This window comes from Podarcis muralis, chromosome 1 (genome assembly GCF_964188315.1).
Source record: "Podarcis muralis chromosome 1, rPodMur119.hap1.1, whole genome shotgun sequence".
Lineage (NCBI taxonomy): Eukaryota > Metazoa > Chordata > Lepidosauria > Squamata > Lacertidae > Podarcis > Podarcis muralis.
In genome coordinates, this window is record NC_135655.1 from 35,719,594 (window position 1) to 35,742,617 (window position 23,024).

General features: G+C 41.7%; 1 protein-coding gene and 1 long non-coding RNA gene across 16 annotated transcripts in view; one reads left to right on the forward strand and one right to left on the reverse strand.

Moving 5' to 3' along the window:
- Nucleotides 1-19,574, reverse strand: part of LOC114592928 (uncharacterized) — a 38,387-nt gene extending 18,813 nt beyond the window's left edge. For 2 of the 4 annotated variants that reach the window (XR_013392309.1, XR_013392310.1), the window contains exons 1-2: nt 19,066-19,574; nt 18,315-18,377 (exon numbers count right to left, since the gene is read on the reverse strand). This is a non-coding gene — a long non-coding RNA (uncharacterized LOC114592928). Of the gene's footprint in view, nt 1-12,536; nt 13,521-15,412; nt 17,606-18,314; nt 18,378-19,065 lie in introns of those variants that run through there. The other 2 variants (XR_003705559.2, XR_013392316.1) reach the window with 2 other exon arrangements.
- HECTD1 (HECT domain E3 ubiquitin protein ligase 1) overlaps nt 12,286-23,024 on the forward strand; it is a 61,618-nt gene continuing 50,879 nt past the window's right edge. For 5 of the 12 annotated variants that reach the window (XM_028721195.2, XM_077926166.1, XM_077926173.1 and 2 more), the window contains exon 1: nt 19,643-19,952. The gene's annotated coding sequence lies outside the window, so the exon portion shown is untranslated. Of the gene's footprint in view, nt 12,538-19,642; nt 19,953-23,024 lie in introns of those variants that run through there. The other 7 variants (XM_028721229.2, XM_028721203.2, XM_077926178.1 and 4 more) reach the window with 3 other exon arrangements.

The window sequence follows — 23,024 nt, forward strand, 5'->3', positions numbered from 1 at the left end:
TAGGTACCACTCCGGCGGGAAGGTAAACGGTGTTTCCATGTGCTGCTCTGGTTCACCAGAAGCGGTTTAGTCATGCTGGTTTAGTCACATGACCCAGAAGTTATACACCGGCTCCCTCGGCCAATAAAGCGAGATGAGCGCCGCAATCCCAGAGTCGGTCACGACTGGACCTAATGGTCAGGGGTCCCTTTACCTTTACCTTTATTTCTTTAATAAAGTTGCTTAACTTGTTTAACACCATCCATTATCTCCTCACCACCACCACCTTTTGAAGACCTCTCATATTCTTCTGGCATAGGTTTTCAAGATCCAAAGGGCACAGTCCATCTCAACATACGCAAGAAACCACCAGATCCCTATATCCAATTGATGTTCACAGATGATACACTTTGTTTTTGGAAGCAGTGCAACATATTAGAGCAGAATTAAGGATTGATAAGAAATTATTTGTGGCATGTATGCAATAATAAAAAAATGATTTAGAACTCCTCTCCCACATCATGACTTGTGCAGTCGTAGCTGCTAGTCTCATTTGTAGTCTCTGTCCAAGAGCAGGAACTGCAGAGGCAGCCCAGAAAATGCTGAATGGCAAAATCCTGAAATGGGATCTACACGCAGAACATTCTTTTTTGCATAAGAAATACCCAGAAGATGAAAACCTCTTTTCAATCATTAAATTGGAGCAAAAGTATATTAACACGAGAAAAACCCAATGGCACATCTCATCTTGTATTTTGTTCCTCACAATAGCCAACCAGACGCCTGTGAGAAACTCGCAATGATAGGAGTGCAACTTGCAATTTCGAGCAACTGCTATTCAGAAGCAGAGCATGAGACACTTAATCTCAGGGTCGTGGATTTGAGCCCCACGTCGGGCAAAAGATTCCTGCATTGCAGGGGGTTGGACTAGATGACCCTAGAGGTTCCTTCCAACTTTACAATTCTATGATTCGGACAGAGGGTGTAGAACAAAACCATTGTGACTTAAAGCCATCCAAGTTGTTCTCTATCACTGCCTCCTGTGGGAGCAAGTTCTGTAGTTTATAACTATGTGCTACATGAAGAAGTGTTTTATCTGTCCAGAATCTTTATTATAAGTAGTTTTCACTCATATTTTGTAAATTTATGTGAGCCTACAGGAGAAGACAGGAAACTGATTTAGTTAAGCTGGTTCTAAGGTATAGGTACCGGTAATTATACTGAATGCATTTAGGAAGAAGATACCATTTCAGTTCCAGGGAATTTAGAAAACTGCCATGCTACCTCTTAAAGATTAAGTGCAGCATAAAGTCAAGTATAAACAACTTGCACTTTTTATGTAACCACTGAAGTTAAAAAGCAACTTCCTGCCTTTATTTTGCTGTGCTTGCTCATCCCTCCTAATGAGTTGCCATAGATGTTAACTACAGGATGTTGATTCAGTTATCAAGAGACATAATTATAAGAAACAATTCATTGTTATATTTAGAACGTGTGGGATCTGCATTAGTTTTCACATATGGGGGAGAGAATTTCTATGCAGTAAATATATTAGCAGTGGAATGAAATTTTACATTTTTTAAGTCCAATTAAATATTTATTTAATTACAGGTTACAAAAAAGGGTTTGCTTTCAGTTTATTTCAGTGGTTGTAGAAATTTGTGTATTTCTTGACTCCCAAAGCAAGGTACCATTTTCTTCTTTCCGATCAATGTTTTAAGACTTACCGTCTGCCTAAACTTAATCTTGATGCTAAAAGTATACAGTAATCCTTTGCTCCACTTCTCTCATTTTCTCTTCTGTCTGGCCCTTAAAATTCTTTTTAATAGCAAAATGTTTAGTTCTTTGCATTTATCTTTATTTATGAACACCTATCAGTCAGTTTACTACCTAAAGCTAAATTGAGCTAGGTTTTTTTTTTAACTGTTTTTCTCCAAAATTAGCTAAAGCACAGCAAGAACATTTTGGCATCCTGTGAAAAGCTGCATGTTTGAGAGGGAGCTGCCCGAACCTCCTGAGAAACACCAGACCTCCCATCTGTTCCTCTTAAATTTATGCCAGTGCATCTCTGATAATGCCTCTGTGCTATTAGCTCTAATCATTTAACACCAGCATGGATGCAGGAAGCAGATTGAAGTGATAAATGCCAGACATAGTATGGTCTCATTCAATATGTAAATGGCTCCCATGCCAATTGGTTAAGAGAGTGCTCCTGCTAAGCATATTTCCACACAGGATTTGAGGAGTTTGAAGATGGCGAATATTCCCAGCTGAAAGAAACTTTTAGTTAAGGAGGCAGGGACTGCTCATATCTTAATCTCCCCCGCCTTCCCCCCTCTCCCCCCCCCCAAGAAAAATATATGCAATTGATTTGCACCTTTGGTATACTGCTGATGAACTATGGAAATTAAAAAGTATATGCATGAGATATATACTGTATATATAATTCCGGTCAATTACCAGTAGAGAAGATAAGAAAAAAACAAAGCACATAAAATACGTTAAGTATATGCTTGTGCCAAATGGGGTGTGAATGGTGCTTTACAGATGCACTTTGAAATGACAATATAACAACTTAATGCTGCTAGATTTTTCCACTTTGTGTTTTATATATGTAGGCCCTACAGTAGGGGCTGAATTGTGGTTTGTTGCTGGGTATCTACTGAGGTGGCTTTTGGGGTGGGAGGTGGGGGAGCGTTAGAGCATCTGTACCTTATTAGAAGGTAAGGTAGCTGAGGTTCTTAACAGGGTGAATCTCCCTACTAAAGTGAAAATAACATCTGGTTGTAACTGTGGAATATCATCAAAACCATTATGACCTGGCCCTTGAGCCCCTTTGAGTTATGTGCCTGGGAGGAAGGGAAGTAGTATGGGTGGGGGTGGGATCATAGTTGGCAACTTTCCCCCTTTTTTAAGGGAAATCCTATTCGGAATAAGGGAATTATGGGTGGGATCTCAGTGGTGATGGGCAGGGGAGCTATGGCATTGGAAGGCAAGTGCGAATATTCAGAAGAAGAGGCATTACCATCATAAAATCATTAACACTTAGCTGCTCCCCAGAATGCAGAACTGGGGTGATAATGTCAGTTGCCCCTCTCTTCAGTGCTGCTGGTAAATGCCAGGCTGGTCATGAACATGTTTTATGTGTTTTAATCTGTGTTACAAAGATATCTGCAAATGTGACCCGAGGCTGGCATTTCAGGTTCAAAATCTCACCCAATCCTTCCATAGGTTTTCACACAAACACCTATAAACATGTTAGGATATGCTCTGAGGTTGATATCTAACTCTGAACTTGAGATTTCACATGCAACATATGTTTTCAACGTAATTCTCCAAATGCCTACTTGACCTCTGCACCTACTTAAAAGAGAGGGAACAAAAATTGTGTATATTATATTGAATAGTGTGATAAATTACATTTGGTGTTCATTGTTAGAACTTTATGGAAGAACCAAGCTTGAGCCCCTAAAAGTCCGGGAATGAAAAATGTCTTTCAAATACTGTGCTTTCTTTGTTTTTATGCATTCATCATTGTCATTTTGCTTCCAGCAAATCAGTTACTTTCTTTACTAGTTGACGTAATAACACATGCTGGTAGTAATCCACTTGACACAAATCTCTTCATTTTTCTAAAATCTCCATCTGTGATTCAGGCTTATTGAAATAGCAAAATGCAGAATATTAATTTTCTGCTCTGCTTTGCTGGTAGTGAGGATGATGACAACAGAAAGCTTTTATATTTGGAAATGGTACCCATGAGAGCTGAACATGGCTGTGTACTGGATTTTGTAACTATAGACTGAGGATACTGGACTTCGAGTAAAAGAATAAAACAAAAATAAACTAGATCCAACAAGCCTCAATCTTGCCTGTCTCTGCTATAATCTAATGCCTTCTTTGATATAGAGACATGAAAACAACTGATTTTAAGATGCATGAAATAGGCCAGATATAAGTTGATTATAAAGAATAAGGAAGCGCCCAGACATCACAGTAATACGTACGACTTCCTGGGAAGACATAAAGTACTGTAATAAACAATGGTTTGTAGAACTGTCAATGTACTTCTTATCAGGACTCGGGGCATAGGCCTATGGCTAGGGAAGGACAAATTTCCAAATTTTGTTCCTCATTTCTAAAATCTTAAATCCAGTTCTTCACATTTTTTGAAGAATTTGTGAACTTTTTAAAAAAACTCCCCACAAAAAAATTTCAGCATTCAGTGTGGGGATTATGTTGATTTGAATGAGCCCAGCCTGAGCTGAGCATAAGTGGAAGGTTATGTGTCAGGTTCCACATGATTAAGTGGGCGGGCAGTGGTATGGCAAAATGTCATTGCACTGGAAGTGAGACATGGGGTAAGAACATCACATGAGTCTTTCACCATGTACCCAATTTAGTCTGAACCCATGAACTTCAAAGGCAGGCCATTGCTTCAATCAGTTGACAAAGTAAGTTTGCCGCACTGAATACCTTATGGGATATTCCTGCACTACATTTCCCACTTTGTTTTCTTCTTGTAGTGATATAGCTGGTCCACAGGGAGGCAATAGAGATAAGGAGATAATTCCTTAATTTATTTTAAAGGGAAGTATTTGATTTAACTTTCTAGATACCAAAAGTGCCAGAAGTTGAATAATTAAGCCTTCATTTTTGTTTAACTCCTTAGGTTTGAGAAGGGAAACAATGTCAAGACAGTTTTGTAAACAGAAATGTATTTAATATCGTGAAATATAATATTAATATATTAACAAGTACAAATTATTAATTTATATTTTTAAAACTTTACAATGTTCTATGTTCAATAGCTATATTTTATTATAATCAGATTTATTAATGTTGAATTGCTTTCCTTGCTGCATTCATTTTTCAATTGTTTAAAGAACTGTGAAATCATAGTAGGATCATAGAAACGTAGCATTGTAGAGTTGGAAGGGACCCCAAGGGTCATCTAGTTCAACCCCCTGCAATGTAGGAACCTCAGTTATCCAAGACAGATGGCCATCCAACCTCTGCTTTAAAACCACCAAAGGAGGAGTCCACAACCTCCTGAAGGAGACTGTTCCACTGTCAAACAGCTCTTACTGTCCAGAAGTTATTCCTGATGTTTATTCGGAATTTCCTTTCTTGTTGCTATCTGTGGTGGGAGCTTTCTTTCTGATATTCACTACTTATGTTTGTTCAATGTGCTGCATAATGATTCTTGCACAGTACTACAGAAGGGAATAGCAAACAGCAGGTGCAGAGAGGCGGCTTTGATCAGGCTGTGGCATGAATAAAGAGGCAGGAATAAACTTCACTTGCCCAATCCTGCACTCAAGAGGTTGCTATTTATACTACAGCAGCAAAAACCTTGCATGTTAAGTGCATCCATGCAATTCAAGTCATATCTAGGTTGACCCTTACAGAGAGCAGCTTTGAAAACAGTGACCATGTGAAGGGCCTTAATTCAGTGACAGAAGAAAGAGCAGGACCAGATTAACATATGTACAGTATGTTCTCATGGATATCAACTCACAATGTTCACAGTGCAGACTTCCTAGAAACCAACAGATTGGTGATGATAAGAATGATAAGAGACTGGAAAAGGCTTTGTATCCCAAAATCTTGTTTTTAGCATTTATTGAAATGCTGTTTGAAACCTTAATACATTTTTATTAATAAATGTGTATCCTGATTTTCAGAATGTTTCCCCTAAGTTAGTGAACATTTAAGCTAAAAATAAGCACATAACATACCAAACTTTCCAATAAAACACAGGGGGGGGGGGGGAGAAAATACTGATAAGTGAATGCTAAAGTAAAGGTAAAGGTACCCCTGCCCGTACGGGCCAGTCTTGACAGACTCTGGGGTTGTGCGCCCATCTCACTCAAGAGGCCGGGGGCCAGCGCTGTCCGGAGACACTTCCGGGTCACGTGGCCAGCGTGACAAAGCTGCATCTGGCGAGCCAGAGCCGCACACGGAAACGCCATTTACCTTCCCGCCAGTAAGCGGTCCCTATTTATCTACTTGCACCCTTGGGTGCTTTCGAACTGCTAGGTTGGCAGGCGCTGGGACCGAGCAGCGGGAGCGCACCCAGCCGCGGGGATTCAAACCGCCGACCTTTCGATCGGCAAGCCCTAGGCGCTGAGGCTTTTACCCACAGCGCCACCCACATCCCCCAAGTGAATGCTAGAAACCAACAAATAATAAAACAAGTAGACACTCAGATTGCTATAGCCAACACCAACAAAATAAAACAGACTTGGAAACTAAGTCTTCCTTTGAGATATAGCCTGCAAAAAACAGAAGTCTCCAAGACATTTTCAGAAAGCCTTCAGTGTTGTGATCCTACACAGCCTGGTTGGCAATGAATTATCAGTGTCCTCAATATAATGAGAACACAGTGTTCATCAAATTGTGCTTTTGAGAAATTCCACATATATATCAGATTGTCCTAAAAGACTTAAGGCCAGAGTAAATGCCAGTCACACATAATTGCTCTTATAAGAAGCAATTCCTTAAATAAATGAATGGACATTTGCTCGGATGATAATCATGAATTGGCTTACAACAAAGGTAGCAGCAAATACAGACACACACAAAGAGCAAGAGCGAGAAAGTGTATAACCAGCTTCAGGAAGCTGGAGCAAGCGGAAGCATGTCTGTACCAATGCCAATCAAAGGAAGAGAGAGAGAAATAATAATTCCAAATGTTTCTTCCTCTCTAGGAGAGGAGGGGAAATGACATCATATAGAGCCCTCCCTACCAATTGTACTTCAATGGTCTGAGTATCTGCCTATTAGCAATTTAGCTCTGTGGACTAGGCCCCTTCTCATGTTAACTAGCAATAATATGCATTTGTTAGGTTTGGCTGCTAATGTCCCACAAACTGAAACGAAGTCATATAAGGCTTTGTAGGGCATGATAACCAGTTCTTTGAATCATGCTTGGAAACACCGACTGGGAGAAAGTGGTGTTGTTCTAACAAGGAGTTTCTGTTCTCCCTTTGACCAGTTCTCTGTTCCCAAGTACAGGGACTGACTCATCCCCCTTCACCGAACTACAGCTAAATACCACTTTGCAAACTGTTTTTGAAATTGTCAGAAACCCTAAGTCAAAAGTTCCACAGGGCATGCACAGCTATTGTGGTTAGGCAAGCCAAGCTGTACTACAGAAAAAATGTTAGTCATCCTAGAATAAGTGTGGTTCTGCATTCACAGAATGATTGTATGTCTTGCAATTCCTGATTGGCTGGAATCAAAGTTGACGCCTTCCTCGTCACTTCAGCTCTTAGCCCGGCACAAGCAGGAAGTTTAAGCAGGGAGTTCACTTCCTGTCTGCTGGACTCACAAGCTTGAGGAGGCTACATCTATAGAATGTTTGCTCAATTATAGATTCTTTTTTAAGCAGAAAAAGATCCTGTCTGAAAGATGCTGTTAGTTATGTCTGAAAGTGGAAATTGAGCAGAAATGGCTGTATAAAGACTAGACTGATGTTTTCAAATACAGTGCACTTTCAAAACTGACATTGCATACAGTCCTCAGGCAGAAACCACAGCAACATGACTAATCAAAACATTTGAAGAATGTAATAGTCAACCTTTAACACACTTCTCATTGCAGCACATTGCACAAGCTGGTGAATGGTAAACAGTGTGCTTTACAGCTGACGTAGTTGCACTTGTGATTACCGGGATCCAAGATTACAGACAGTGACACGATGGAAAAGCCACAAAGTTGATCCTATGTTCAGACATGTTCTAGGATTGTACAAGAGCCAAACTGAAAGAGAACTGCTGGGATCTTAATATGAAGTTTCACCCAACCCCCTTTTTTAAATGAAAAAGATTTAAAGCAGGATTTGCTTTTCTGGATAAAAGTCTTTTTCAAGAAGATGTCTGAAAAGCCATCTGGACTGAATAAGACATTACCGGTATACTGTGTAACCCTTTCAGTGGACGTATCAAGTAAGTAGCTAATCCTTTTGACTGTAACAAGAATAATCTGAAACAGGAAATGATTTTTTTATATGAAAAAGCACAACAGATTTAAACATTTGTTTCTTTGAGAAAATAAATTATATGGTGAATAATTTAAGGATAAGATGGAAAAGGTGAATGTTCTGCATTCTGTGCTAGGTAGGAATAAAGCAGAAGTACAGAAAAACAACATTGCTAAGCATTTGCTCACAAGTATAATAAATGTGTTTTGTTCTTCTTACACTTGGAAAACTGTGTCATTCCAAGCCATGTTGCTAAGATCTATGGGGTCATTTAGGGTACCTCTACCATGCTCAGATTTCTGAATCCTGGAATGGTTTGATACACAGAAGCATCAGTCATGCAGTGTTTTGAAATATGACTAATGAAAATGTTTATGTTAAAATTTTAAAATGGCACAAATTTAATTGGGAAAGTGTGTGAGGCAGGAACTGTTTTTGTGATAATTTGGGGCACATAAATAAAACTAAAATCCAAAGGATTAAAATAAAAATATTTTGTATTGTTGCCATTTTAATAATTTATCCCAATTTGTTCTACTTATTAAAACAACTGTGTATCTTTTGAATAATGGCAGATTCAATCCTTTGTGCTAGGTTTAGGTAGTCAGGTTTGTGTCTTGCCAGGTTTAGTATTTAAAGTTAAGTTAATATTTACTGGTGTTCTGTCCTGGAACCTGAAACAGGAGCTGATGGCATTACAATCAGCTTCCCCCACCCTGATCATTAAAGAAAACCCAGAATAGCTGAATGGAGACTGAATGTGCTCTGTAGCCATGGAATGCTGACCACTGATGTGGGCAGGGCAGGTGATGGAAACTGGGTGGGAATGGAATGGACTATCCTGGAGGATGGCATAACTGACTGGAATACTAAACAGAACACTCCACACAGCAATGTCAATTTCAGTCTCTCTCTCTCTTTTCAATTGTTCCAATCTTGTTTGCGCTCCTGTTTGTGGAAAAGATACATATGTGTTATTGGTGTTTTTTTAAAAAAGAAGTCCACATTAACAATCAGATGCATCTTTGTGTTCATGTCTCCTAATATACACATTTTTGTATGTTGTCCAGTATGTGGGATTTTTGCAAAACATTTAATGGAGTGTATTTTGCACATGATTTCCACTAATATACACTTTTGTGTGCATATGTGGCACAACATTTGAAGAAGTGCAAATTTCTGAGAACTGTGTTTCATATTGTTTTGGGAAGCATGAATGTGGTAGGTTCAAAATAAAATGCAAAGTGAACTAATTTCCTCTGCCATCCCTAATCTCGGCTTTCTCTGACATACTTCACGTCATATACAATATTTTACAATCCACATATCTTCCCAATTTCCATTCAGTGGTAATTAAAATATAACTTCTTGTTGTTAAAGATCAGCAGTATTTTACACTTATAATGATATTGACACATCACATGTCAGTCAGAGTAACTAAAGACTTCCTAAATGATGTCTGCCTAGGACAGTGACATGTGACTGCCTGGTCCTGTGTGAGGTGGAAGAACTGCCATTGTCTTCAGGTTCTCTGCATACTTCCATTTTCCTGGTGACTACAGGAAGGATCTGCCACACAGTCACCACTATTTAAATAAACTATAATCTTATGTTAATTATATTATTAACTTCTTTTGTGACTAATGGCCTCACTAAAAATGTCATGCAACTCTACAAAAAGAACCACTGTGATGACCCAGTGTGCCTGAATGTGGCCTTTTTTCATAGCAAATCACAGAGAATAATTATATACAGAATGTTCTGAGTAGATGGTTCCTACTTAATGATGGATCTCAGAACCACAGATTACAGGTTTTAAAACTAATGAGCTAAATCCTAACACTAGAATGACAGTTCAATTTATATCTTAGAACATGATCAGCAGATTATGCCCCATGAATTTAACAGAAACTATATTTCATATAATGCATGTTCAGAACTGCAGCTTTGAAGGTCGTAACACAATGTTTACTGATTATTTAGGTTTTTTTTTTATAATGCATGTCATGATCAAAGGTCTTCCTAAGGCAGTTCACAATAAACACCAAGAAAAAAAATTAAAGGGTGCTCTATTTTATGCAGATTTAACCAAACACAATTAAGAATGTTAACTAACCTCTAACCTGTTTACCCCTCATTCCTAAACACATTAACCCCAGTTGAGGGGATCCAATGTACCCAACCATATATGAACAAGGTTTGCCCATTCTCTTTCATGCTGAGGGAAATTCTCTGAAATATTAAAAATGATGGTGTGTATACATTCACCAATAGTGAAAACAAACAACAATTTATGTATATAGTCACTGTTAAAATATGTCTCACATGGTGGGTCTATCTGCAGAAAGCTGTTTGTCTCAAGGCTGTGGTTGCCTCATGTGTAGGAATGAATGAAACAGCCTATTTCTGTCCTGTGTCAGTTTCTCCTACATGCAAAAATGAGTCCAGGACACTCTGTTCATGTGCAAACTTTTAAATAAAAGAGTGAACACTGAACAGTTCTACTAAAAAAACAAACAAATTAAAAACCAGGTACTTATGAGGTAGTCCTTGGACTGGCTTCTTTGCACTGTACTGCAACTGTACTCTCCAGAGGCATATATTTCCCCCATACAATATCCTAGGAAGGGACTACACATTATGGCATATGGTTGCTTCCTGGGAATATCTTAAAATACTAAAAAAAAAAAAAAAAGCACATAGGCATGTCATAATGTCAAAGTTGTAATGTCTTTACAACCGAATGGCTCAGGCTATTGACATGATAACCCCTGAGCCTACCTAGTGGCAGTGAAGGAAGCAAAGAAGGCTTACTTTACTGCCTCGATTGATCCGGCAGAGCTTTTCTGGGTTGTACGAGGCCTTTTACAGGCTGGCGCAAAGGAGGTGATAGAACCAATGGTACCTCACTGTGACTTGTTTGCAAAGCATTTTGAGGATAAAATCGCCTGCATCTACCAATACCTGCTGTTATAGCAGATGAATATCATGGGGTGTCCAGAGCAGAGTCTAGTCATGTTGTGTTGGATGAGCTTCAGTTGGTAAGGCTCAAGGATGTGGACAAGGTGCTCGGATCAGTTAGGGTGACCACTTGCACTCTAGACCCTTGCCCCTCTTGGCTGATAAAAACCAGCAGGAAGGGAACAGGTGGCTGGGCCAGGGAGGTGATCAATGCCTCTTTACGAGGGGGTGGTCCCTGCCTGTTTGAAGGAGGCAGTGGTAAAACCACTCCTTAAGAAACCTTCCCTGGATTCGGAAAACCTAACAACTACTGGCCAATTGCTAATCTCCCTTTCCTAGGCAAAGTTTTGGAGCAAGTGGTTGCAGACCAGTTCTAGGCACTTTGGGAAGAAACTGATTTTCTGGATCCATTTCAATCGGGGATAAGGCCCAGAAACTGCTTTGGTCACCCTGTATGATGACCTTGGTAGAGAGAGAGACAAGGGAAATGTGTCCCTGTTAATTCTTCTCGACCTCTCAGCAGCTTACAATACCTTTGACCATGGTATCCTTCTCGAGCAACTGTCTGAACTATGGGTGGGTGGCACCGCTTTGCGGTGGTTCCAGTCCTACTTGGATGGCCGTTCCCCAAGGGTGTTACTGTTCTCCCTTTGACCAGTTCTCTGTTCCCAAGTACAGGGACTGACTCATCCCCCTTCACCGAACTACAGCTAAATACCACTTTGCAAACTGTTTTTGAAATTGTCAGAAACCCTAAGTCAAAAGTTCCACAGGGCATGCACAGCTATTGTGGTTAGGCAAGCCAAGCTGTACTACAGAAAAAATGTTAGTCATCCTAGAATAAGTGTGGTTCTGCATTCACAGAATGATTGTATGTCTTGCAATTCCTGATTGGCTGGAATCAAAGTTGACGCCTTCCTCGTCACTTCAGCTCTTAGCCCGGCACAAGCAGGAAGTTTAAGCAGGGAGTTCACTTCCTGTCTGCTGGACTCACAAGCTTGAGGAGGCTACATCTATAGAATGTTTGCTCAATTATAGATTCTTTTTTAAGCAGAAAAAGATCCTGTCTGAAAGATGCTGTTAGTTATGTCTGAAAGTGGAAATTGAGCAGAAATGGCTGTATAAAGACTAGACTGATGTTTTCAAATACAGTGCACTTTCAAAACTGACATTGCATACAGTCCTCAGGCAGAAACCACAGCAACATGACTAATCAAAACATTTGAAGAATGTAATAGTCAACCTTTAACACACTTCTCATTGCAGCACATTGCACAAGCTGGTGAATGGTAAACAGTGTGCTTTACAGCTGACGTAGTTGCACTTGTGATTACCGGGATCCAAGATTACAGACAGTGACACGATGGAAAAGCCACAAAGTTGATCCTATGTTCAGACATGTTCTAGGATTGTACAAGAGCCAAACTGAAAGAGAACTGCTGGGATCTTAATATGAAGTTTCACCCAACCCCCTTTTTTAAATGAAAAAGATTTAAAGCAGGATTTGCTTTTCTGGATAAAAGTCTTTTTCAAGAAGATGTCTGAAAAGCCATCTGGACTGAATAAGACATTACCGGTATACTGTGTAACCCTTTCAGTGGACGTATCAAGTAAGTAGCTAATCCTTTTGACTGTAACAAGAATAATCTGAAACAGGAAATGATTTTTTTATATGAAAAAGCACAACAGATTTAAACATTTGTTTCTTTGAGAAAATAAATTATATGGTGAATAATTTAAGGATAAGATGGAAAAGGTGAATGTTCTGCATTCTGTGCTAGGTAGGAATAAAGCAGAAGTACAGAAAAACAACATTGCTAAGCATTTGCTCACAAGTATAATAAATGTGTTTTGTTCTTCTTACACTTGGAAAACTGTGTCATTCCAAGCCATGTTGCTAAGATCTATGGGGTCATTTAGGGTACCTCTACCATGCTCAGATTTCTGAATCCTGGAATGGTTTGATACACAGAAGCATCAGTCATGCAGTGTTTTGAAATATGACTAATGAAAATGTTTATGTTAAAATTTTAAAATGGCACAAATTTAATTGGGAAAGTGTGTGAGGCAGGAACTGTTTTTGTGATAATTTGGGGCACATAAATAAAACTAAAATCCAAAGGATTAAAATAAAAATATTTTGTATTGTTGCCATTTTAATAATTTATCCCAATTTGTTCTACTTATTAAAACAACTGTGTATCTTTTGAATAATGGCAGATTCAATCCTTTGTGCTAGGTTTAGGTAGTCAGGTTTGTGTCTTGCCAGGTTTAGTATTTAAAGTTAAGTTAATATTTACTGGTGTTCTGTCCTGGAACCTGAAACAGGAGCTGATGGCATTACAATCAGCTTCCCCCACCCTGATCATTAAAGAAAACCCAGAATAGCTGAATGGAGACTGAATGTGCTCTGTAGCCATGGAATGCTGACCACTGATGTGGGCAGGGCAGGTGATGGAAACTGGGTGGGAATGGAATGGACTATCCTGGAGGATGGCATAACTGACTGGAATACTAAACAGAACACTCCACACAGCAATGTCAATTTCAGTCTCTCTCTCTCTTTTCAATTGTTCCAATCTTGTTTGCGCTCCTGTTTGTGGAAAAGATACATATGTGTTATTGGTGTTTTTTTAAAAAAGAAGTCCACATTAACAATCAGATGCATCTTTGTGTTCATGTCTCCTAATATACACATTTTTGTATGTTGTCCAGTATGTGGGATTTTTGCAAAACATTTAATGGAGTGTATTTTGCACATGATTTCCACTAATATACACTTTTGTGTGCATATGTGGCACAACATTTGAAGAAGTGCAAATTTCTGAGAACTGTGTTTCATATTGTTTTGGGAAGCATGAATGTGGTAGGTTCAAAATAAAATGCAAAGTGAACTAATTTCCTCTGCCATCCCTAATCTCGGCTTTCTCTGACATACTTCACGTCATATACAATATTTTACAATCCACATATCTTCCCAATTTCCATTCAGTGGTAATTAAAATATAACTTCTTGTTGTTAAAGATCAGCAGTATTTTACACTTATAATGATATTGACACATCACATGTCAGTCAGAGTAACTAAAGACTTCCTAAATGATGTCTGCCTAGGACAGTGACATGTGACTGCCTGGTCCTGTGTGAGGTGGAAGAACTGCCATTGTCTTCAGGTTCTCTGCATACTTCCATTTTCCTGGTGACTACAGGAAGGATCTGCCACACAGTCACCACTATTTAAATAAACTATAATCTTATGTTAATTATATTATTAACTTCTTTTGTGACTAATGGCCTCACTAAAAATGTCATGCAACTCTACAAAAAGAACCACTGTGATGACCCAGTGTGCCTGAATGTGGCCTTTTTTCATAGCAAATCACAGAGAATAATTATATACAGAATGTTCTGAGTAGATGGTTCCTACTTAATGATGGATCTCAGAACCACAGATTACAGGTTTTAAAACTAATGAGCTAAATCCTAACACTAGAATGACAGTTCAATTTATATCTTAGAACATGATCAGCAGATTATGCCCCATGAATTTAACAGAAACTATATTTCATATAATGCATGTTCAGAACTGCAGCTTTGAAGGTCGTAACACAATGTTTACTGATTATTTAGGTTTTTTTTTTATAATGCATGTCATGATCAAAGGTCTTCCTAAGGCAGTTCACAATAAACACCAAGAAAAAAAATTAAAGGGTGCTCTATTTTATGCAGATTTAACCAAACACAATTAAGAATGTTAACTAACCTCTAACCTGTTTACCCCTCATTCCTAAACACATTAACCCCAGTTGAGGGGATCCAATGTACCCAACCATATATGAACAAGGTTTGCCCATTCTCTTTCATGCTGAGGGAAATTCTCTGAAATATTAAAAATGATGGTGTGTATACATTCACCAATAGTGAAAACAAACAACAATTTATGTATATAGTCACTGTTAAAATATGTCTCACATGGTGGGTCTATCTGCAGAAAGCTGTTTGTCTCAAGGCTGTGGTTGCCTCATGTGTAGGAATGAATGAAACAGCCTATTTCTGTCCTGTGTCAGTTTCTCCTACATGCAAAAATGAGTCCAGGACACTCTGTTCATGTGCAAACTTTTAAATAAAAGAGTGAACACTGAACAGTTCTACTAAAAAAACAAACAAATTAAAAACCAGGTACTTATGAGGTAGTCCTTGGACTGGCTTCTTTGCACTGTACTGCAACTGTACTCTCCAGAGGCATATATTTCCCCCATACAATATCCTAGGAAGGGACTACACATTATGGCATATGGTTGCTTCCTGGGAATATCTTAAAATACTAAAAAAAAAAAAAAAAGCACATAGGCATGTCATAATGTCAAAGTTGTAATGTCTTTACAACCGAATGGCTCAGGCTATTGACATGATAACCCCTGAGCCTACCTAGTGGCAGTGAAGGAAGCAAAGAAGGCTTACTTTACTGCCTCGATTGATCCGGCAGAGCTTTTCTGGGTTGTACGAGGCCTTTTACAGGCTGGCGCAAAGGAGGTGATAGAACCAATGGTACCTCACTGTGACTTGTTTGCAAAGCATTTTGAGGATAAAATCGCCTGCATCTACCAATACCTGCTGTTATAGCAGATGAATATCATGGGGTGTCCAGAGCAGAGTCTAGTCATGTTGTGTTGGATGAGCTTCAGTTGGTAAGGCTCAAGGATGTGGACAAGGTGCTCGGATCAGTTAGGGTGACCACTTGCACTCTAGACCCTTGCCCCTCTTGGCTGATAAAAACCAGCAGGAAGGGAACAGGTGGCTGGGCCAGGGAGGTGATCAATGCCTCTTTACGAGGGGGTGGTCCCTGCCTGTTTGAAGGAGGCAGTGGTAAAACCACTCCTTAAGAAACCTTCCCTGGATTCGGAAAACCTAACAACTACTGGCCAATTGCTAATCTCCCTTTCCTAGGCAAAGTTTTGGAGCAAGTGGTTGCAGACCAGTTCTAGGCACTTTGGGAAGAAACTGATTTTCTGGATCCATTTCAATCGGGGATAAGGCCCAGAAACTGCTTTGGTCACCCTGTATGATGACCTTGGTAGAGAGAGAGACAAGGGAAATGTGTCCCTGTTAATTCTTCTCGACCTCTCAGCAGCTTACAATACCTTTGACCATGGTATCCTTCTCGAGCAACTGTCTGAACTATGGGTGGGTGGCACCGCTTTGCGGTGGTTCCAGTCCTACTTGGATGGCCGTTCCCCAAGGGTGTTACTTGGGGAATGCAATGGTGTTACTTGTGGGGAATGGAACCCCACATTGAAGGTTCCACAGGGCTCAATCCTATACCCCACGTTGTTTAACATCTACATGAAACTGCTAGGTTTGGAGTACGTTGTCAGCAGTATGCTGATGGCCCTCAGCTCTATTTCTCCTTTACATCTGCAGGCGATGCAGTGAAAGTGCTGGACCAGTGTCTTGCCTTGGTAATGGACTGGAGGAGAGCCAACAAACTGAAACTCAATCCAGATCAGACTGAGGCTAGACCAGATAGGTGGGAGATTACCTGCTCTTGATGGTGTTACACTTCCTCTGAAGGAGCAGATTCATAGATTTGGGATACTCCTGGATCCTTTGCTGTTGCCCGAGGCTCAGGTGACCTCAGTGGTCAGGAGTGCCTTCCATCAAGCTTTGACTGGTGGCCCAGCTACGCCTCTATCTGGACAGGGATAGCCTACTGTTGTCTGTTCTCTGGTAACCTCAAGGTTAGATTACTGCAAAAAACATTCATTTTTAACCAGGCCTTTGGTTGTTTTGATTGGCATCCTATGAGGGTTATTTTGGCGGCGGCGGCGGGGGTGTGTGTTATTGGGTTGCTGTTTTTATTTTGATTATATATTTTGTGGTTTTATATTTTGATTTTCTTCTGTGAACCGCCCTGAGACCTCTGGTTATAGGGCAGTATATAAATTCTAATAATAATAATAATAATAATAATAATAATAATAATAATAATAATAATATAATACAAAGAAATGAGGTGGTCAGAGAACTGCCTTCTACATATTTTTATTTTTATTTTGTTTTGCCTTCTACATAGTGTAGTTGCATTGTCCCCATGGCTCTGCTGGTGTGTAAATGACACAGACTAATGCTCAGATTTACATTCCAATTTGCCCATGAGTCCACGAGGCTGAAATGGTTAGGTCCTCGCCTCTGAAATCCTTACCAATGAGTTAACCCTGCCCTGTGGAACTGCAGCCACTGGCAGAGGAAGAGGAGTGGGGGGGGGAGCGCCCCGTCCCTGGCAGCGCGATCCCAGTAGAGTGCCATCGTGGCTGCCCGCGCTGGGCACCCCGCCCCTGCAGGCAGCATGCCCCACCCCCATGATGCACACCAGCCCCGCCCCCTGCCTGCTCTTCGCCCCCCCCCCCCCCAGTGCCGGAGCATGAAGCTCTGCCACTGACTGCAGTCATACACATATGGATTCTCTGCTTCCATCAACCTTTATGCTAAAGAGAGAAGGACCATAACTAGCACATGTACTCACTGGAGAATTGTTCATTTTAACTAAATTTTTTGAACTGCTTGGGAGAAAAATACATACCTTGTAAATTAACGGTTTGGCCATATGTTTACTACATTACTTCATAAAGAGTGCCATTTCCATTTCCCATTTTTGAAGTGATGCAGCAAGCTCCAAAGGCCTTTTTTAAAAAAATACCTCATTAGGACAGCTTCTCCCTCCTTTTAATTTGTGCCTTTGGCATACATTGGTACCTCGGGCCAGAAATAGTACCTTGAGCCTTACCAACTGAAACTCATCCAACACAACTTTGCTTCAGGATGAGAACAGAAATTGCACGACGGTGGCGCGGCAGCAACGGGAGGCCCCATTAGCTAAAGTGGTACCTCAGGTTAAGAACAGTTTCAGGTTAAGAATGGACCTCCAGAATGAATTAAGTTCTTAACCCGAGGTACCACTGTACATTGGTTGGGAAGGGCTGATGCAAAAGAGGGCAGGACTCCTGCACCTTTAATAGTTGTACTGAAGAGATAATTGTATGACAAGCTACACCTGCTAAAATTCCCCTCTTACATTCAAGGTGCAAGAGCCCTGTCCGTGTTTGTTTGTTTGTTTGTTTTTTAGTTAATATTTACATATACTTTGTATATAACTGAACTTACACTCAATTACTTAATATTATGTAGAATCAGTGAGCTAGTCAGAAATGTAGGTGTCCCTGAGAAATACTTCATTTGTGGTCCGAAACACTGGAGGTGTCACCCACCTCAACCCTCCCCAGTGTAGCATCAGATAGTTAAGGCTTAGACTGGAGACACATAGACTCAAATGGCTGCTCAACCATTAATTAAATTAAATTAAATAACATAAAATAAATTAATTAAACTCACTTGGCCGCTCATTGTCCCTTGGTATAAATTGTTTTGTAGGATTGTGGTGGGGAGAGTTGAATCCTGAGCACATTGGGAGAAGGAATATAGGAAATATTATTAAATGCTGGGCGGTAAAATTAGCACTCCTTATATTGCCCTTCTAATGTGATGTCTTTGCTGCCCACATGCTCACATAGATTGGCTCTTCAAGTGGAGAAAACACTACAGGACCACCTTGACTAAGGAGAATTGTTGGACTCCCAACTTCCAGCATCTTTGGATGGGGCTGATAGGAGTTTAGAGCCCAACAGCATCTGGAGGGTCACCCTATCTCTGACTTAGGCTGTGTACACCCCCCCCCTACATTTAAAGCACTTTTCCTTTTCCTACAAATAACCCTGGAGATTGTCGTTCACCCTCCTAGAGTGACAATTCCCAGCACCCTTAACAGTTCCCACAAGTCTTTGGTGGTGGGCGATGTGCTTTAAATAGACAGTGTCTGTGCAGTATATGCAGTTGGAGAACAACCTGCTCGCCAGGTGCACTCACTGCCCCAGATGGACGGAGTATAAATAATAATATTTTATTTTTATTTTTTTTGTAAAAAAAATATAATGAAGGCAACCGCATTTCCCTTCTGAAGGCCCCCTCCCCGGCCCTTGTAGGTGGACCTGCACTTCTTATAATCCCTGCCCATTCCCCAGGCTTGTTGGGCCTGAGGGGAGCCACCCCGTTGTCCGAGCTACAGCTAGGAGGACCCTCCGCTCACCCAAGAAACTTGGTTGTCGTTAATGGAATCGCCCCCTCACATCCCGCTTTAAAGCAACAGGAGCCAGTGGGCGGCGGATCCCGCAAGGTAATGGCGACTCGTGGGAAGAAGAAAGGTTTTGATTTCTGTTCCTCTCGTCCAGTCCCTCGTTCGGACTCAAGTTCGCTCCTCTTTGGACAGGAGAAACTGGGCCGAGGGGGGAGACATGTGTAGGATATGAGGGGAGGTCGCTTCTTCCTCGTTTTTAACGAGGGAGCGAGGAGAATAAAAGTTCGCCATTGCGCCCTGAGGAACGCGATAGGGCGCTTCCTGTTGCTGCTGCTTCCAATTCAACCCATCCCGACGCTTCCCCAACGTTACGGAGAGGCGAGGAAGCTGAGGGAAAACCAGTCCGAGAAGTAACCGGCGGCGGGTAAGAAAAGAGCGTAGGAAACGCCGGCGCGAGCTTGGCCTCCGCAGCGCCCCCTCTGCCGGCCCTCGGTATCTCCCGGAGTCTGCCCGAGCGTGACTCCGAGGCTGACGGGCTCCTCCCCCTCCCGCTCCCCTTCCTCCTCCTCCCCCTCTCGTGTCTGTGGCGCTCGCTTCCCCGTCACCCTCCCCCTCCCGCTCTTGTGCCGGGAGGATCAAGATGGACGGGGTGCGTCGCTGCCTGGCGATGGACTGAGGGAGGTGAGCGAAGGACGCCGGGAAGCTGAGGCGGCCACAGCGGCGTCTGAGGAGAAAGTCTGCGGCGCCGCGGAGAGCGAGCGAGTCACTCACTCGGGCAGCGGGGAGGAGGAAACAAGAGCGCGGCGGGGCCTCGCGGCGGCCTTTCCTAAGCCGCCTGACCGGGTCACCCTGCGAGGCCTGCGGCTGCCAGACAACGCGAGCGCCGCGGCCCGGTCCGGGTAAGAAGAGGAGGCGGGGAGAGCTTGGGGCTCCGAGGCAGGCGGTTCCGGGACGCTGGCGGGTCGGGCTGGGCTTCGGGGTCCGTGTGGGGAAGGCGGCTGGAGCGGGGAGGCTGGAGAGAGGCCACGCCGAGTCCAGGCGCGGCGGGGCTTGGTAGGCCTGGGGAAACGGAGGGTTTGGGGACGGGAGGGTAGCGAGCGGGGTCGCCTGTCCAGGCTGCCGCGAAGAGATCTGGTTGGGGCCTGTGGGCCTAGTAGGAGGCGAGGCGAGCAGGTGCTTCTTCCTCGGGGCTCGCCTGAGCCCTGGGCTGCGGGCCCAGTGGAGGGGAAGTGATCGGCTTCCTCTCGGTGCCTGAGCTTGTGGCCTTACGTTGTTTTGGGTTCTCCTTTGTGACTAGGGGCTGTAATGCTAACCGTGTCTACTCGGGAGGGAATGCTATTGAGCTCAGCGGGGCTTACTCTCGGAGAATTGCGGGTGGGGTTGGATTGCAAGCCGGATCTGTAAAAGTCAGTGTAACATCCCTGGCTGTATTGTCTGGCGTTGGCGTTATTCAATCTCGTCGTAGAAGGTCGGCAAATAATTATATCACGAACGTGTGAAGGCACCTCATGGTCAGGCTGCCGGTCTGTGTAGCCCAGTAGTTATCTACTCTGACCGGCAGCGGTTCTCCAAAGTCTTGGGTAACTTCCAGCCCTGTTACCTAAGATCCTTTTAGCTAGATATACTGCGGACTGAACCCTTCTGTGTGGAAAGCATGTGCTTTGCCACAAAAGTTTGGCCCCTTCCCCCACATTTATTACTTTGTGGGAGAGTGTGCCTGACTGTGTGTTTGACTTTTATTTATTTAAGCTAAGTGTGCCTTTCCCTGTGCATGTAGGCAGCCTTTGAAGGATTTAACCTTTGTGATATATGTATTTAATACAGGACAAAGTTTCTTGTTGTTGTTGTTACCTGGGGTTTTTCAGCCTGCAGGAATCATTCTATTGTTTTTAGTTTGGTCTCTCATGCAGACCGAGTTGAAAGTAAGTTTGACTAATTTCTATGTAACTTTGTTTATAACTGGGTAGTATTTTACATCATAAGGCTGATTTTTTTCTGGAATGCTCCCCCCCCATGTTGTTAAAAGGTAACATTATTAATTGCTAACACGTCACAAGCAAACACACAGGCAGACTTTGCCCAACAATATATTTTTTAAAGGCACAATTCTGGAGAGAGTCTTCCTCTCCCTAATACTTCAGTACTGAAGAAACTTTGTACAGTTAACTTTTTCCATGTTGGTAATATAATTCATTTATGGAAGGATAAAAGCAAATGTGTGAAAGGGCTAATTTACTTCAAACTGCTTTTGTTTGTGGTGGTTATATTGACCTAGGAACAGCCTCAGGTTTACAAAAATAGGTAATTACTTGTATGTTAGAGTAAGAAGCTTTAATATGCCAATAAAGATAGCATTTAGCTTCTGAAGTACAAGGGAATTATGAGAATTTTTCATCTGTTTTCAGCTTATCATTAGTTTTTATACTGGTTTTCTATAACAAATTATACCCAAAGTGGCTTAATACATAAGAAAGAGTGATGTGTATCAGAATTTTTTAAAAACCTAGTAATACAACGTATCAGCAGTACATTAAGATAGTAATCCATATCAGTAGCCTATCAAATCACTGAGACCAATTAATTTTTTAAAAAGAAACTTTAAAATAATTTTTTAAAAGCAACATTGACATAAAGTTTAACATCAGTCTCTAAAAACTATAAAAAATTGAATGACAGCAAGAACAGAACTTTAGGAACATATAAATAAGTAAGCAATGCCCAGAAGCAGTGGGAATGGCATACATAGCTTAGTGCATATATAGAAAGATATAATTTGATGTAAATCAAGTCAATAAGGTATAGCATTCAAAATACATTCCCTGATCTCTCCATTGCATTGGAAGGCCATGCCAAAAAGTTTCAAAATAGTTAACAGTAAACCAGGTTACCAGAGCATGCACTTGTGTGGCCAAGCTATCCCTTTCCAGGAGCAGTTGTAGCTGGTGAGGCAGCCAAAGGTGACCAAAAGCACTCTGGGCCACCATTGCCATTTGGACCTTTGGTGACAAGATGGACCTGGGACTACTCCCAGACTACAAACTTGCTCCTTCAAGGGAGTGCAGTCCTATCTAGAGCAGGCTGTCTGCCTCATTCCCCAACATGAGAACCAACAACCCAAAGGACCTTCATCTTTCCAGGATTCAGTCACAATTTATTGACTGTAATCTAGTTCATTACAATGGTCCAGCGCCTGCACACCCTCAGCTGATTTAGATGACAGAAGTAATAGAAGTGGTTGTCATGCCATCACCATCCCAAAGGTACCCAACTCCAGATCTCTTAATGACTTCTCTAAATGGCTTCATATAGATATAAATAATTTGGGGGACAAGATGGATCCCTGTGGTATCCCACAGCACAGCTGCTATGGGGAAGAGCAAAAGACTCGATGCAGCCCTTTGAAATTTATCCTGCAGGTAGAAGCAGAGCTACCATAACACCACGCCTGTAGAGTTGATCCAGCATAACCCCCTACCCTGCAGCATTGGTCCAGCAAAATACCATAGTCAGTGGTATCAAAAGCTGATTAAAAGTCCAAGAGAACCAACAGGGTCATAATATTCCTGTCTCTGTCATAAAGCTGCTCATTCATCAGGTTAACCAAGCCTGTTTTGGTTTCAAAGCCTGACCTGAAGCCAGACTGAAATTGGTCTAAATAATTTGATTCTTCTAAGAACACCTAAAGGTGGCCACTCCAGCACCTTGCCCAATAAAGGGGGCATTAGCAACAAGGCACCCAGTCCCAAAGTAATGGGATATTATGTGGTGGAGATACCACCATTTTCTAATCACTGCTGCTTTCTGCCTGCCAGTGAATAAGGTGGGAGGAGTGGCTATTACTTTTACCTACTGAGGTTGGGTTTTTAAAAATTTCCCATCCATGGACTGCTATGGTGGGGGTGGAAATAACACTAGTTCCTGGGCTGGCATAGTTTTGCCACCATTCTTGGAGTATTTCATGAGAGTGAGAT